General features: G+C 45.6%; 1 protein-coding gene across 2 annotated transcripts in view; it reads left to right on the top strand.

Annotated features, from left to right (window-relative positions):
- Positions 1-17,871, top strand: part of LZTS3 (leucine zipper tumor suppressor family member 3) — a 99,072-nt gene that overhangs the window by 30,034 nt on the left and 51,167 nt on the right. The gene's annotated exons all lie outside the window — the stretch shown is intronic.

Below are 17,871 nucleotides of genomic sequence, written 5' to 3'. Positions count from 1 at the left end.
TTACTGTGTAATCTCCTCCGGCGTTTAGAACGTTCATTTCTGAAATGGTTTCACTGATTTCTTTCTGTTCTAAGAATTAAAAATGATACCCCAAAAATAAAAGGCCCTCTTACAGCGTACCGCTGGTTACCGTCGGGGAGAGAAGCACTGATTCGGCATATTACGGCACATGTATTTAGCCAATTATCCACATTTAAGGACAATAGGCCCTGCGATGGTAATGCAGCAGCAATTGCAGGTTCCTTGACGGGGTAATATTTCAGCAGCATTATATAGCAGCGACACGAGGCACACCTGCGTAGTGACTAGGAGCGATGGGATTATTACAGTGCTGCGCTGTTATAGTAACACAGCTGTGTGTACACTGACTCATTACAGCTATTAATCATGTCACATCTGGATATCCTGTTACAGTATCAGCGCAGTGTACAGTATCTATTGGCGCAGGGAGCGTATGAGTCTCTGTACAGTGCCGCGTCGCACTTGGTGCTATATAAATATTAATACTGATGATATTCTCAGCTCCAGTGTTTACATTGTATTTGTACTATGGTGTTTTTTAGAGTTAACCGCAAGAACTATTGTGATCTCCACCCAGAAGAAATTTATTGAAAGGCTGCTGTTCAGTGCAACCCCATACAATGGATCTTTACAAAAAAAGCTGTCCCGGTCTCAACTGGACTGTCCTGTCTCATGGACTCCGAAAGGGGTGGGGCTTACAGACATGAATGTTAAGATTCTCTAGAAAGTGGGCGGGGATATGGAATTTTGCCGCATCACTCTGAGAAGTCCAAGAAACAGCTTCCATTAATCAGGGCTTCACGCTGGCAAAAAAGCTGTTGCCAGGAAATCATAGAAGGTGAATGGGGTGGGCACCCACAGAAGAGGAGGGGCTAAGCAGTGCTTGATGGAAATGGGGGTGGAGCTAAGCAATGTGCGACAATATAAAGAGAAACATTTCTGTGTCACCATTGGATGTCTGTGCACGCCTGAACAGAATGACACTTGAATTGCTCTGTTGGACACCATTTAGTGGCTTGCACACAAAACAATTGAAATCCCCCCCCCCCCATAGAGTTGAGGAGCAGCATTCCTGCAATCCAATTCCAAACACGCATTGCTATTTCAGTAGAATTTTGCATTTTTCCCAGCACATTGAAGTATGGCACCGTGGGTTAAATTTGACATCTTTTAAAAGTCTCCAGTGCTTTCGGGTACCCTTGCCACAACTATCACGAATTGGCATTTATGATTGGATCCGGCATTTCTCTGGTAGTCATATTTGTGCAGAGTTTTTGAGTTTCATGACACAAACTCATATTTTTTTGAAAATATATTTATTAGATTTTCAAATTTTTTCCATAACATACATTTCACATGGAGTATACGAAAAGGGGGGGGGAGGGAGAACAAACCATTTTCTCCAAAACAGTAGTTCGCAAATCACCAATGTCATTACTTATGCCAAATGGAGTACATCTAATTATCCAATCATTGTTTTTAACAGATATTGTCGTAAATTACGTGGTTTTAACTGACAATCTACACATCTAGACCTAACCTTTTGAATTATTATCATTTGAGATCACACATGGTCTTATAAGGAAAAACGCTGTATGTTACTTATAAACATCAATCAAACTGTTTCTTGGAGATGAAATATACTAAAGTAAAATAAAACAATGCGGAATGCATGGGGGAGTAAGGAGAAGGGTGGAAGAAGGGAGTTGATTAAATATATCAACTATCAACTTGGGGGGGGTAATGGAGGGGAACATAATTTCAACAGTGGGAGGGGGGGTGGAAGGGTGGGGGGATGTCCTAGTTTCACTTAGGTCATAATTACTTTGTGAGTGGTATCATGCGGTCACAGCTAGTTATCCGTCCATCTCAGCAGTAATTGGGGGGGGGGGGGGGGGCATGGAACGTACTTATACACCTCTTCTTGATCACATCAGTACAAAGTTTATATATGACATTTCAAACCACATATGAGTCATTTGGAGATCACCATTGGTTCACAAATCCAATTCATTGAAATTGCGTCTTTGAAAGGCCAATGGTTTCGTGCGTATAAAAGGTTCCCATTTTCTCCTAAAACTAGGGGACAGTGATTTTGAAACATAAAGGGAGTTGTACCTTTCATATGACATATTTCTAGGCTTTCACCTAATTGGATTGAAGCCATTGGTATTTGTTACAATAAATATGTTTTGGTATTTACTGTACATATCAAAGAGACTGCTTCATTCAGATGTCAACGGTCTCTTCTTCCTCCTTGCTAACTGATACCCCTAACACTCCGACACAAAAAACTAGTTATTACAGGTTAACCTGGATGGTGGCTCAATGTACTTGGGTTAAGCAGGTTCCAGACTCAGAAATCGGGTATCTACCTGGGTTGGCCTGGGAAGGACCCCGGTAACCCCAGTTTGGTACTTCTGCCAAGTAAAGAGGTGCCCTTGTACATCAGGGGTTCCCAACCACAGTCCTCTAGGCACATTAATGGTGGGTACCCACTGGCGGATATATCGCTGGACCATTGGCCAGCATGCACCAGCGATATGTCGGTGAAGGGCATTGTTCACAGGCATATCTAAAGATATATCGTTGCTTCGTGCTATGTTTATGGGCGATCCGCCAACCACCCATACACCCGCACCAGACCCGGCGGTGAACGACAGCTCAATGGGCAGGCTCATGTAAATGCACCCGCCCAGTTGTGATGTAAGTCACAATGGATTGGATAACATTTATGGAGCGCACGTTGTCCGATCTGTCTGTAGATATGTCAGGTGCGACTATGCCGGTCTGGACATTTCTATTCGGGCAAGATTTGTAACTTATTTGTGCTAATAAATCAACGTGATTCGACAAATCTGCGGTCTATATTGTCACAGCCTAGCGCCCATGTGCAGCAGGAAGGCACCAAGTGGGAGGTTACGTTACTGTAGGTGCCTTGGAGGAATCCATTGGCCCTGGTCACCAACTGCTGTTGGCAAATGTTAATAAATCCTTCTGTCTAAAACAGCCTGGGATGTGTTCCCTGGGTATGAGCCATCTCCATCACTATTATTGCCGGAATGCTGTACTTTTGACAGTTATTTAACGTTTCATGCTGTCTCAGCAGTACAGACGGAGTGTCAACTCCCACTCAGAGCCATAAATACGCATAGAACAGGGATATCTGCTCAGAGGGATTTAATGCCATGTATGAAAATGGGATTAAAAAATAAAAGCTAAACTTTCTAATAAGCTGCACTTTTCGCTTCCCTGAGCTCTAGGATTCATGGCTGTCCACCTTGATTTAGGATTTGGGGCATCAACATGTAGGAAGTTAATATTCAGTAAAATCTCTTATCACTTTATAATCTCAACTCAAGAAATGCCCGTTAGACCCTCAATTTAAATTTAAATTTGGCTGAAACATGCCCCAAAAAAGCCTTTGTCAGGTAGTTTGGTCCAACAACCCACGGAATCTATTACATGGTTATTTCGTTGGATCCTCCTCTTCCCTAGAAGCAACCTAGAGAACATATGAAGGCCATTAAGCCTTTGTAACTAGATAAAGTCCAGCCAGAGTTGAACTCTATTCTTACATTAGCCACCATAGATACCGTCCTTCATAAGGAAATGTTAAGAGAACCATGTCTATGCCTGGGGTAGAACCAAAGCACGTAGATCTTAAGTTATCATGCCATTGCCCTTTTGAGTTAATTGATCACCACTGAAATGTATCCCAACTATTCAAAACAAATTCATCATGATCAAGTGGGCTTTATACGGTGTAACCCGGTGGTTACCAAACTTTCTGAATCACGGTGCCCTAGATCAGGGGTGGCCAAACCTGTCCTCAAGATCTACCAACAGTTCATGTTTCTCAGGCAACCTGTGGATCTATAGTAGGAAGGAACGCAGCAGGTTTGAATATGTGACAGTTAGTAATGACTACAATTGCGCACCAGCTAGGGAGTCTGGGAAATGTGAGTTAGTTATGAGTGCACCAGCTAGGGAGTCTGGGAAATGTGACAGTTAGTAATGACTACACCTGTGCACCAGCTAGGGAGTCTGGGAAATGTGACAGTTAGTAATGAATACACCTGTGCATCAGCTAGGGAGTCTGGGAAATGGGACAGTTAGTAATGAATACACCTGTGCACCAGCTAGGGAGTCTAGGAAATGTGACAGTTAGTAATAGCTACAGCTGGTCACCAGCTAGGTGATATGGAAAACGTGGACCGTTGGTAAATCTCGAGGAACGGTTTGGACACCCCTGATCTATAGTATCATCATTTTTTCAAGGCTCCCCAACTCCAAAAGTTTCTTATTGATAAAGTAAAAAATATATATGCCATGGCTCACTTAAATTTGTCTTTTTGTTGCACTCTAACCTAGGCATTATTTGGGTATAGGACTGAACAACCTTAAATCCCTAAACAAGATAACAAAAACTCAGTATACTCATATAAGCAGTACAGGGCTTAAAGTGATCCTGGAGAGGTGGTGAAATACATTTTTGCCCTATTTCCCATACTTTATAAATGAATAGCAGTCTCACAATCATGGTCACACAAAGGTACCCCAATTCGAATTACCACAAACAGTTGCATCTGTCTGTGTATCAGTGTGTCATCATCAGTGTGTGTCGGCAACTCTGATGGCATAAGAGTGGCATGCGGAGGAGTCTAATAGCATAATAGCATCACTTGGAGGAGTCCAATGGCATTACAGTAGCATGTGGAGGAGTCTTATGGCATAGTAGTGGTGTGTGGATTAGTCTGATAGCATAATAGTGGCACGTGGAGTGGTCTTATGGCATAGTAGTTGTGTGTGGAGGAGTCTAATGGCATAGTAGTGGTGTGTGGAGAAGTCTTATGGCATAGTAGTGGTGTGTGAAAGAATCTTATGGCATAGTAGTGGTGTGTGGATTAGTCTGATAGCATAATAGTGGCACGTGGAGTGGTTTTATGGCATAGCAGTTGTGTGTGGATGAGTCTAATGGTATAGTAGTGATGTGTGGAGGAGTCTTATGGCATAGTAGTGGTGTAAGGAGGAGTCTTATGGCATAGCAGTGCTGTGTGGAGAAGTCTTATGGCATAGTAGTGGTGTGTGGAGGAATCTTATGGCATAGTAGTGGTGTGTGGAGAAGTCTTATGGCATAGTAGTGGTGTGTGGAGGAGTCTTACGGCATAGTAGTGGTGTGTGGAGAAGTCTTATGGCATAGTAGTGGTGTGTGGAGGAATCTTATGGCATAGTAGTAGTGTGTGGAGGAGTCTTATGGCGTAGTAGTGTTGTGTGGATTTGTCTGATGGCATAGTAGTGGTGTGTGGAGGAGTCTTATGGCATAGTAGTGGTGTGTGAAGAAGTCTTATGACATAGTAGTGGTGTGTGGAGGAATCTTATGGCATAGTAGTGGTGTGTGGAGGAGTCTTATGACGTAGTAGTGGTGTGTGGATTTGTCTGATGGCATAGTAGTGGTGTGTGGAGGAGTTTTATGGCATAGTAGTGGTGTGTGGAGGAGTCTTATGGCATAGTAGTGGTGTGTGAATTAGTCTGATGGCATAATAGTGGCATGTGGAGTGGTCTTATGGCATAGCAGTGGTGTGTGGAGGGGTCTTATGGCATAATATTGGTGTGTGGAGGAGTCTTATGGCAGAGTAGTGGTGTGTGGAGGAATCTTATGGCATAATAGTGGTGTGTGGAGGAGTCTTATGGCATAGTAGTGGTGTGTGGAGGAGTAGTGGTGTGTGGATTTGTCTGATGGCATAGTAGTGGTGTGTGGAGGAGTCTTATGGCATAGCTGTGGTGTGTGGAGGAGTCTAATGGCATAAGTAGTGGTGTGTAGAGGAGTCTTATGGCATAGTAGTGGTGTGTGGATTTGTCTGATGGCATAGTAGTGGTGTGTGGAGGAGTCTTATGGCATAGTAGTGGTGTGTGGATGAGGCTTATGGCATAGTAGTGGTGTGTGGATTAGTCTGATGGCATAATAGTGGCATGTGGAGTAGTCTTATGGCATAGTAGTGGTGTGTGGATGGGTCTTATGGCATAATAGAAGTGTGTGGAGGAGTCTTATGGCATACTAGCGGTGTGTGGAGGAGTCTTATGGCATAGTAGTGGTGTGTGGAGGAGTCTAATGGCACAGTAGTGGTGTGTGGAGGAGTCTTATGGCATACTAGTGGTGTGTGGAGGAGTCTTATGGCTTAGTGGTGTGTGGAGGAGTCTTATGGCATAGTAGTGGTGTGTGGAGGAGTCTTATGGCATAGTAGTGGTGTGTGGAGAAGTCTTATGTCATAGTAGTGGTGTGTGGAGGAGTCTTATGGCATAGTAGTTGTGTGTGGAGGAGTCTTATGGCATAGTAGTGGTGTGTGGAGGAGTATTATGGCTTAGTAGTGGTGTGTGGAGGAGTCTTATGGTATAGTAGTGGTGTGTGGAGGAGTCTTATGGCTTAGTAGTGGTGTGTGGAGGATTCTTATGGCATAGTAGTGGTGTGCGGAGGAGTCTTATGGCATAGTAGTGGTGTGTGGAGGATTCTTATGGAATAGTAGTGGTGTGTGGAGGAGTCTTATGGTATAGTAGTGGTGTGTGGAGGAGTCTTATGGCTTAGTAGTGGTGTGTGGAGGATTCTTATGGCATAATAGTGGTGTGTGGAGGAGTTTTATGGCATAGTAGTGGATTGTGGAGGAGTCTTATGACGTAATAGCGGTATGTGAATTTGTCTGATGGCGTAGTAGTGGTGTGTGGGGGAGTCTTATGGCTTAGTAGTGGTGTGTGGATGAGTCTTATGGCTTAGTAGTGGTGTGTGGAGGAGTCTTATGGCTTAATAGTGGTGTGTGGAGGATTCTTATGGCATAGTAGTGGTGTATGGAGGAGTCTTATGGCATAGTATTTGTGTGTTGATGAGTCTTATGGAATAGTAGTGGTGTGTGGAGGAGTCTTATGGTATAGTAGTGGTGTGTGGAGGAGTCTTATGACGTAGTAGCGGTATGTGGATTTGTCTGATGGCATAGTAGTGGTGTGTGGGGGAGTCTTATGGCTTAGTAGTGGTGTGTGGAGGAGTCTTATGGCTTAGTAGTTGTGTGTGGAGGAGTCTTATGGCTTAGTAGTGGTGTGTGGAGGAGTCTTATGGCATAGTAGTGGTGTGTGGATGAGTCTTATGGCATAGTAGTGGTGTGTGGAGGATTCGTATGGTATAGTAGTGGTGTGTGTGGAGGATTCTTATGGTATAGTAGTGGTGTGTGGAGTAGTCTTATGGCTTAGTAGTGGTGTGTGGATGATTCCTATGGCATAGTAGTGGTGTGTGGAGGAGTCTTATGGCATAGTAGTGGTGTGTGGATGAGTCATATGGAATAGCAGTGGTGTGTGGAGGAGTCTTATGGTATAGTAGTGGTGTGTGGAGGAGTCTTATGGCTTAGTAGTGGTGTGTGGAGGATTCTTAATGAATAATAGTGGTGTGTGGAGGAGTCTTTTGGTATAGTAGTGGTGTGTGGAGGAGTCTTATGGCTTAGTAGTGGTGTGTGGAGGATTCTTATGGAATAGTAGTGGTGTGTGGAGGAGTCTTATGGTATAGTAGTGGTGTGTGGAGGAGTCTTATGGCTTAGTAGTGGTGTGTGGAGGATTCTTATGGCATAGTAGTGGTGTGTGGAGGAGTCTTATGGGAGAGACGGACGGTCATTTGACAGGTATTTAAAAAATCTAATAGCCGCCATTGCGCGTCCCGTCCCCGCCGCTGCTATTTGTTATCACATGCCCGGCCAGGTCAGCCAGCAGCACTCGCCGCACCCGGCACCACGTCCCCTCCCGACTCCCGCAGTGCTGCTGATATATATGAACATCACCGCCCGGCCAGGTCAGCACTCCCCGGCGCTTAGGGACCCGCTGCCCGCCCCACTGCTCCCCCTGATGAGAGCACCGCCGCCCCCTGCCCCTCACCGCCCGCCCCCTGCGCCCTGACATGTGTTCAATCGCAAGCGATTGATCACATGTCAAATTTGGCTCATCAAGTGCCAAATTGTGTGTGAGCCTCCCGGGGAGCTCCCGGGCGGCTCAAAGGAGAATTGGGTCCGACTTGTCTTAAGGACAAGTCGGCCTAATGTATGGGGGCCTTTAGTAGTGGTGTTTGGAGGATTCTTATGGCATAGTAGTGGTGTGTGGAGGAGTCTTATGGCATAGTAGTGGTGTGTGGAGGAGTCTTATGACGTAGTAGTGGTGTGTGGAGGAGTCTTATGGCATAGTAGTGGTGTGTGGAGGAGTCTTATGTCATAGCAGTGGCAGGTGGATTTGTCTGATGGCATAGTAGTGGTGTGTGGAGGAGGTTGAGCGTGTGAAATGTGCAATAACCAACGCTATTTGACACTTGTTTGTATTTGCACCCCCCCCCAGGCTGAAAGTTGCCAGCTAGCCCCTGCCCCATATACATTTATTCAAATTGTTTTACCTACATGCTGGTTGCCTGGGGTTTCATGTCCGTTGCCAGGGGTTCCATGCTTCCAGGAGTGCAAGTGTTCTCGGAATCCTGCACTTCTGAGTAAGACTGTGGGTGAAATTTAATGACATGTGATTTTTAAGCATGTCTAAAAATCGCACAAAATCGCGTTATTGGGCCGATTTCCGCATATTTAATGAGATGCGATTGCGCTGCAAAATAGCGCAATAAAGTGCGATTTTGTGCGATTTTTAAGTCCTGAAAATGTGCGATTTTCAGTCATGAAAATCGGCACATTTTCAGTAATGTGCGGTGTGTTTAAAAAAAAAAAAAACGGCGTGCGTTCCCCCCTCCTAAGCATAACCAGCCCCGGGCTCAAAAAGCCGGTGCTGGTATCATAAAATCAGAGGGACAAACAAATAGGGGTTCCCTTGATTTAATGAACCTGGTCTATTTTTTTTGCGATTTTTAGTAACCTTTACTAAAAATCGCAACCCATTAAATATGCGAGTTCCATACTTTTTAATGGGAAAACATTTGGATGCGGTTTTTAGTCTAACTAAAAATCGCACCTTTAAAAAATGCGAATTTTTCCGAAAATCGCAACATATAAAATATGCGATTTTCGGAAAATGTCCGAAAACGGCAGTTTTTGCGAAAAAAAATCGCAAAAATAAAAAAAACGCACCCTATTAAATTTCGCCCTCTATGTGATTTGCTTCCTTGACAGACGCTAGAGGTTCATTAGGATCTCTAGCTTCAGTCTCCTCCAAGGCGTTGGCCATTTTTGGGGGGCTGTTTTCAGCAGTTTCTAACCTGATGGCGAGGCAGCATGGAATCAGACAGAGGCCCTACGGCTTCTGCAATGTACTTTCACTTTGAGCTGTGACAGTTTTTAGCCTGCCAGCTCCCTTTCTCTATATCCAGCAAGTTTAAAACAGATCTGTGTCCCTGCAAACAATGCTTTCACTCTTTGTTATGACCTCTTTAAGCACACAAAGGAGTAATTTGGTCTTGGTATTATTTTGGTGCCTGAAGGTGTATTGCTTCAGCCACATGGGTAAGTCTGTTCTTCATCTCCTACATGTAAATAACGGCTGATGAGGAGACATTTCCAGCACATGGATGAAAGAACATAGATTTATAAGAAGTCTTTATGGGACTTGTAGAATGTGTTCAAAAGGGAGGCATACGCTGGGGATACAATTAAGGCTTTGCTCCGGAATGAGCCCTTTCCAGATTCATTTCTGCTGATTAACTCATGGGGAAAGCTGAATTGCACTTTTATGCCGTTATTTTATGTAAATCTCCTGATTTCCGGCCTTAACTAGAGCAGAACATGTTAGAGTCTTTACAAACCATTTTAATCTCAGAGCGGATCTCCGGTGGGAATCTGCTTGGTGACCTTTAAGCTAAGACATCAGTTTAGAGGAGAGGATGTTTGGATTGTACTTATTTTGCAAGGTTGTCCTAGAATTGTGATTATAGGGCACTCGCTCCTCTGTAAGTACATCATATAGAAATCTGCTGACATACCGTACGATGACTTTTCTATACATTTTTAGTAAATAGATGGAAGGAAGGGATTTTAAAAAATATATATTTTTTTCTTCTCTTCTCTCTTCTAATTTTTTTTCCTATTCACATCCCCATATAAATTACATACAGATGGAGCCGGCCTCTTCATTGCAGGGGCTGGCGATTCGGAAGGGGGCGCATGCACAAGACGCTTGCGCGCCCGTTCTGACGTAGGTCCCCACCGCCGAAACCGGACCCCCCCCCTAACCCTGCCCGTCTCCCTGAAGTGGAGACGGGCAGGGTCATGCCGCTGAGTGACTGGGAAGCGCGTGCTTATGGGGTCCCTCTCCTCCAGCGCCTGCCAGTGGGGAGGTTCTGGCGAGCGCTGAGAGTGAATGAGAGGGGCGCTGTTCTAGATGAAAGCCCATAGTTGCCTACCCTCCTGCATTCTGCAGGAGACTCCCTGAAATAGCAGCAATCTCCCTCTCTCCCTCATTAGTCTAGCAATCTCCCTCGTGTCACCTAGCCCACATTACACTGTTACATCATAGTTACCTCCCCTCCTGCATTCTGCAGGAGACTCCCTGACATAGAAGCAATCTCCCTCTCTCCCTCATTAGTCTAGCAATCTCCCTCATGTCACCTAGCCCACATTACACTGTTACATCATAGTTACCTCCCCTCCTGCATTCTGCAGGAGACTCCCTGAAATAGCAGCAATCTCCCTCTCTCCCTCATTAGTCTAGCAATCTCCCTCATGTCACCTAGCCCACATTACACTGTTACATTTTGGGGGAAAAGGAATGAGAGACAGATACATTTACATTGAATCATCAGCGCCATTTCCCAGCACTTTACCAAGTATAGTAGCGCTTACTAACTGCTTTGGGGCTCATCTACATTTGTATATACAGTAAGTCATTCTAATAGATTCCTTTCAGATGTAGCAGTGCACACCCACGCTTCTAGGTGCCACGTTCACAATCTATTTTCACAATCTCTCCATATATGGAACTAGACACGCCCTTTGGGTGGAGCATGACACGCCCCCTCAATGGGGCACTGAGCAAAATTCTACTACCAACTATAATCTCCCTGAAACTAGTTTTCAAAAGTAGGCAAGTATGTGAAAGCCCCATGTCTCTGCTGGAGGTACGGTACAGTGTGATGAGCTGGATGATGTCTTTATTCCCATAGATATGCTTGCAGTAGTATTATATCCATGCAGCCATTGCCCAGAAAGAGCAGCTGTATCCAAAGCACAATCTCAGCCACATTACAGTAGTGTGGCACAAAGTGTATAATACAAGTGTGCAGGCAGTAATAGTACATTGCTTATTATGACTACCTGCATCGGGCCATTACTTTAATGCCAGTGATCAGGTTGCCTAGAGCTGAGAGGCAGTGGGAGTGTAACCACGGGCACCCTACATTGCCATGACAACCACTGGTTTCATTCCCAGGGTAACAAGATTTTGCAGGTTTGTCAACTTTTGCTGAGATTTTCTTCTGGTTTCCTCATTTTCTATTGCTTCCTTGCAGGGACATATCTCCTGTATAATGGGTGCATGGTGTACACCTCTTCCCTGCACCCATACATGATACTGTACATACCTCTTTGCTGCCAGTGCTGCGGCAATCACAGGGAAAATGGCGCCGGTGCCATTTTAACAGCGATACACCTATTGGGCGGTAGACTCTAGCACAGTCTTCTCATCGCTTGTCGGCACAAGATGTGGGTCCCACTCCTATGCAAATATGCACCAATCGTGTCCTTAGGGCAGGGTCTAATGGGGAAAATGACCTGGCCCTGCCCACCTGCCCTTTTGTGGGCTTCACCAAAGAATGTAGGCTAGTATGTTTTAACATGAGCCATTTTTGTTGTGTCGACTTTTGTCAGCTGATATTTCGGTGTCAACTTTATGATTGCCTAAGTTTTGTCTGTCTACATTTGGTCTACAGATGGGGCAGGCCTCTTCCTTGCTGGTGAATCGCCAGAACGTCTCAATCTCCGTCGGCGGGGCGACGGGAACCCTGTCCGTCTCCGCCTCAGGGAGACGGACAGGGTTAGGGGGGGTGCGGGCAGGCGGTGGGGACCCCGGGTTACCTCCGACAAGCCGGCGGTGACCCAGGGGAGCGGCTGGAAGCGCCGTCGGAAGGGGACGCGCGCGCCTCTCGTGCGCACGCGTCCCCTTCTCGCTATACAGATGGCGCTGCCGGGGGATGGCGGCTGGCGTCGCCATCGCCATCCCCTGCCAAGATGGGACCTGCCCCATCTGTACATGCCATCAGCATCCCATAATATCTAAACTTATACTAATTAGTCTAATGTTTAATAACGCATTGTTTCTGTGGCAGGCTGACCATGTAGTGTAGGGGGCAAATGCTAAGCACATATAAACATACATGTTATCATGTATGTAATATATCTGCTGGTTAGTCCCAGTGGGGATTAGCAGAGCTGGGTGTATTCCTGAGACCTGTGGTGCCCAGGAACCAGCATAATGCTTCACTTCACTCCTTCTTAACCCGCCCCTGAACTCTCATTGGCTATTTTCACTGGTGTCTGTGGGCGGCTTAGCAGTGTGTGCAGCTATATCAGGGCTGGGCAATTGCGGCCCTCCAGATGTTGAGGAACTACACATCCCAGCATGCCTTGCATCAGTTTCAGCATGGCCACATAGCAAAACTAATGCAAAGCATCCTGGGATGTGTAGTTCCTCAACATCTGGAGGTCCGCAATTGCCCAGCCCTGAGCTATATGCTTCATAGCTCCAGTGACACTCAGCGTTCCCTGGAAATAGGGATGGCCATTGTTGCCATTGCCATCAATGGTTGCCATGTGGGCCTATCAAAACATGTGGGCGGAGCTTAACGAGTGTCAGGGGCGGAGCTATTCACCGTGTCCCGTCACTTGGAAAAAAAGCAAAAGTATTCGACATCGGCCATAAACCATCAATGATTTCGAATTATTTATGGTTGATGGCCATCGCTACCCGGAAATCTTGGGGCAATCCCAGCTGCCCAGAAGAGTAAGAACCAGCCCTTAACCACCACTCACCAATTGAAGAGTACGGACTTGGTGGTCTGGTGTATAGTGAGGGACGTAGCCACGATGATGAAAATGTGCAGCTACAGTATGCCTCAGTCATGCCCCCAACAGCCCCCTTTGATGTGTCATGCCACTGCAATGTCCCGCTATTCCAGGCAATACCACCTTGCTGTGCCCTGGAGGCGGGATCCAGAAAATCTGTGATTAGACCCACAGAACATGGAAATAAGAACTACAAATCTCAGCAAAGCCAGCAAGAGGTAGTACAATGTGTAGTTCGGGACCCACCAGAGACGAGGTCACCTAGACGTTGGTTGGTGGGCAGGTTTTTTTTGCCCAGAACCTTGTAGAGTATGCTTCGCCACTAAAGTTTGTCTTTGTTGAACTACAAGTCTCAGCGTGCTAGCACCTATTACTTTAGGTGTAAATGCAGTCCAAGTCCCCCCTCCCCCATACGATATTTATTTTCATTTCTCCCATACTATATTTAAGCTGCCTTATCCAGGTGGGCATTACGCAGCCCCCTGCACCCATGTTCTGTAATACCTTTCCGTATCCCCACATCAGCAGCGCCGCCCAGGCAGAAGAACGCAAGTTACTGACGTGCATCTGTAACGTACTAGGTGTGGGTGCTGAGGTGAATAGTCATTTATCGGAGGTGGGAGCCACTAACCAGATGCTGATCATCCATGACATGTATTTATATGGGGAAATCAGTGTGTGCTGAGATCATTACACATTGCAAATGAGGGAAACAGCTTCCCAAAGTCTCCAAGACTAATTGTAGCATGCACGCTGGCAGTCAGCGACGTTGAAGTGTGTAACCATGGCAGCCAGCTCCCCCCGGCAGTATCCCACTCACTTGGCTGGGAACGCAGAGATGGAAGGCGGCTTTTTTTAGCATATCCCTCTAAGACAGACCTTAATTAGGACGGGGCCAATACTGCTGGGCTGTCTTATATCTGTGTGGCGCAATGGAATGTGCTGCCCACAGGAGATGCCGGCTGGGTTAGTGCATTTCACCAAATTGCTCAACCGATGCACCAAAGTGCCCATAATCTTAGTCGTTATACATGTATTATTCATTTCACTTTATTTTTCTTTACATGTTCTTCAAAGCCACTGTGTGTTTAAGTGAACACGTATGCCTCCCATACACAGTGCGATGAACGGTTGCGATGCGATGCATGCTACCATGCACATCCCATTGCACAGCACATGAAGTATGTGCTGCATGTAATTTTTGAACTAGATCGCATCCCATCTAGTTCAAAATGCAGAGTGCTTTAGCACGTCGCATGCACACCATGGCCGATGCACCATGTCCCTTATTCTGGTTCACTCGCAAAGGCAAATCCCTTCTCAAATGGACAAAACCATGTGCACTGCAGGTGGGGCAGAGGTAACTTGTGAAAAGAGAGCTAAATTTGGTTGAGTTATTTTGTTTCTGTGCAGGAAAAATACTGGCTGATTTATTTTTACACTGCAATATAGATCTCACTTTGAAGTAAAACCCCACCCAAATCTAATTCTCTCTACACAAGTTACATCTGCCTCCCACCCCCCTGCAGTGCACATGATTTTGTCCATTCGAGAAGGAATTTGGCTTTGCGAGTGAACCAGAATAAGGGCCTATATATGGACACCATTAGAGGTCTTTGTACTAAGCATTGGAGAGAGATAAAGGGCCTTATGCAGACTTGATTACTGCTCTGCGAAATTGCAGAGCCCTGCAATCAGAAAGCCTCCGCCCTGCTAGAGTTAAAACACACCCAGTTGAAGGTCGCAAATGGCTTGTGAAAAATATCGCCAATCAAATGATTTTCCCAGTCTGTGCGTTACCCAGAAACAGGCTGATGAGAGCCGGAGCTGACGTCACACACCCTCCCTAAAAACGCCTGGCCACGTCTGCACTTTACGTGACCTTTACAGATAACGGCCGGTAACCACCCACAAACGCCAGCTTCGTGTCAGTCAAACAGCGGCTGGCTTGCAATTAAAAGGAAATCACTTCTTTTTGTCTGATTTTTGTCCTAGGCATTGCTCATGTGTACTGCTATGCCAACGCAAGCACAGTCATTCGATAATCAGTCACGGTGCAATTTTGCATAACAGAGATCCTGTCTCAGTAACATTGATGATATTGAGAACAGGGATAGAAAGCAGAATCTCAATTTTTGGAGATGACACAAAAATGGGCAAGGTGGTTAGAACGGTTGAGAATGTCAACAAAGGAACTTAGGTAGACTTCATGAATGGTCTGATAACTGGAAAATGAGGTTCAATGTAGATAAGTTTATGCATCCCTGAGGGCAAAACCAGCGTGCAACTTATACATTAAACCCAGTAGAAATGGGGAAATCAAAATTGGAACAGGACCTAGGAGTCCAAAATGACAACAAAGTAGGGTGCAACACTCAGTACCATGGTGCAACCACTAAGGCCAACAGGATACTAGCATGTATAAAAGGGGGCATGGAAACTACTGTAGGGAAGACAATGTCATTTTACCACTGTACAAGGCATTGGTTAGACCTCACCTGAAATTTGGAGTGCAGATCTGGGCCCCACTTTGCATAAAAAGAACATTTCGGAACTGGAAAAAGTCCAGATAAGAGCAACCAAGCTAAGAAAAGGCTTGGAGTTCTCAAGCTACGAGGACAGACTGGCCAAATTAGGAATGTTTACGCTAGAAAAGAGATGTTTAAGGGGAGATATGCTTAAAATGTACAAATATATCAGGGAGCAATATTCTAATCTATCAGGTAACCTCTTCACTCTGAGGTCGGAAACTAGGACACGGGGGGCATGGTTTCAGACTAGAGAGAAGATTCCGTACCCTTAGAAGGATAGTTTTTTACGGTCAGTGCAATAAAGGTATAGAACACTCTTCCAGAAAAGGTGGTGATGGCAGACACATTGAACACATATAATATAAGGTTAAATGGTTGAATCTACTGGAAGATGACATTCAGGGGTACAATTAATCACTATTCAGCCATAGGTGGAACAGATGGTAATACAGGTCGCGTCTCCCATCTCTGTGTATTCCAAAAACCGAAATATTCCGAAAACCATGAACCATGTTTTTTTCAGATTATTTTTGGTTGGTTTTTTTTTTTTGTCATACTTACCTCAACCCCCAATATCCACGGCGGCCTTCAGGATCCTCTTCAGCGACATCTCCAGACCCAGGAGTGCATTGCCTTCAGGCCGCCGGGGACACCGTGGACGTCAGGGGACCACCAGGGGACCAGGTAAGTATGGGGAAAAAAATTGTCCAAAATCCGGAAAAATCCCTTATCCAAAATGCTTGTGGTCCGGAGCATTTTGGTTAAGGGATACTCAACCTGTACTAAAATGGGGATATCACGTCTAGCCTACACCACCTAGCGTGTCCTGTATATGGTTGAACTTCATGGACGCAAGTCTTTTTTTCAACCTCATCGACTATGTAACTATGTAACCCCCTAAAGTCCCAAGCAACCAGCTCCTAACTACCATGTTACAGGAAATGACATGTTACCATGTTTTTTGGAAAATGACAGGACACTGTAGGGCACACTTTGATGTGGCTCATACGTGCCAACATTTTAATTTTACTCTCCGGTAGAAGCTGGAGGGTGATGCGGATGGGGCCATGCAGTGGCGGTAAAAAGCAGTGTATCGGCAGATTTGCATAGGGGTGGGGCTATTAGAGTAGATTTGCATCACTGGCCCTGCCCCTCCAGACGTTTATAGGTACAGTGAGTGTGCCTAGGGCATTGGTTCCCAACCATGATCCTCAAGTACCCCAAACAGTCACCCGGCAGGTGCACAGGTGCACTCATTATTCAGAACCAATTTAAAAGATCTACAGGTGGAGTGAATTATTTTGCCTGTTATTCTGTGTGGGGACCTGGAAAACATTCGTTGTTAGGGGTACTTGAGGACCAGGGTTGGGAACCACTGGCCTAGGGTATACTCAGTGGCATTTTAAAAGAGGAGAGGGCCCCCTTCTCTCTGGCATTACAGAAGACTCCTAACTTTGTGCTCATACCTTGTTCTCAGGGACATTTCTATGCGCATGCTCAAATCACCAGGAAAATGGCGGCTCCAGGGGTTGGGCTGCAGCAAAGTCTAAAATTTAAATAGGGGAGGAATGCCAACTCCCAGTTTGGAATGGCAGTTGGTGGCCGTTGCTGTGCCTCCCCTATTTGACTTTTGACCTGTGCTGACAAACCCCCCTCCTGAAGTGCAAACATCCTATATAATGAAAGGCTAATGAGGCTCCTTACCTCTGTATTGCATTCGCTCTAGTGCGCACAGACCCTTGCGCTGACGTTACTGTTATGCTTCCCGTCATTAAAGGCTGGCAACTAATAATTTAGTACATGATGTTTTATATGAACAGATCAGAATGAAGACACCACCGCTTCTCCATCAACACCTATTGTGTCTCCTACTTTAATCCTAACCCCCTCTATACATATCACAGCTGCACGCCTAATAAATCTGTTAGTGTGCTACTGTCTGCTATCCCATGAGTCTGTTCTCGCTCAGTGACTTTAGTGAGCAGATATTTTTATAGAAGGAGAACAACAAATGTTAGACGCAACACTGTAGCATTCCGACACGGAAGGAACACAAGCATCGCACAGCGGGAAGCGGATATAATGATGGCCTATTTGTGAGATGCTCCTGTTACATGCACAGAGAGGAGGCGAACATTTTTGTTGGGGGGAACTGATATTAAAGAGATCGTTTCTGAGAATTGGAATATAGAAATATGACTAGGAGCCGAGGAAGCTCTGAGGGAGGTGAGCGGCCAGTCTCCCAGGCTGTATAACATGCAGTAGGCCGGGCACTCTGCTTGGCAATGTATCGCTATGACCGCCAC

This window comes from Crinia signifera, chromosome 1 (genome assembly GCF_055691185.1).
Source record: "Crinia signifera chromosome 1, ASM5569118v1, whole genome shotgun sequence".
In the NCBI taxonomy this organism is placed as follows: Eukaryota; Metazoa; Chordata; class Amphibia; order Anura; family Myobatrachidae; genus Crinia; species Crinia signifera.
This window is presented reverse-complemented; position numbering and strand designations above follow the sequence as displayed.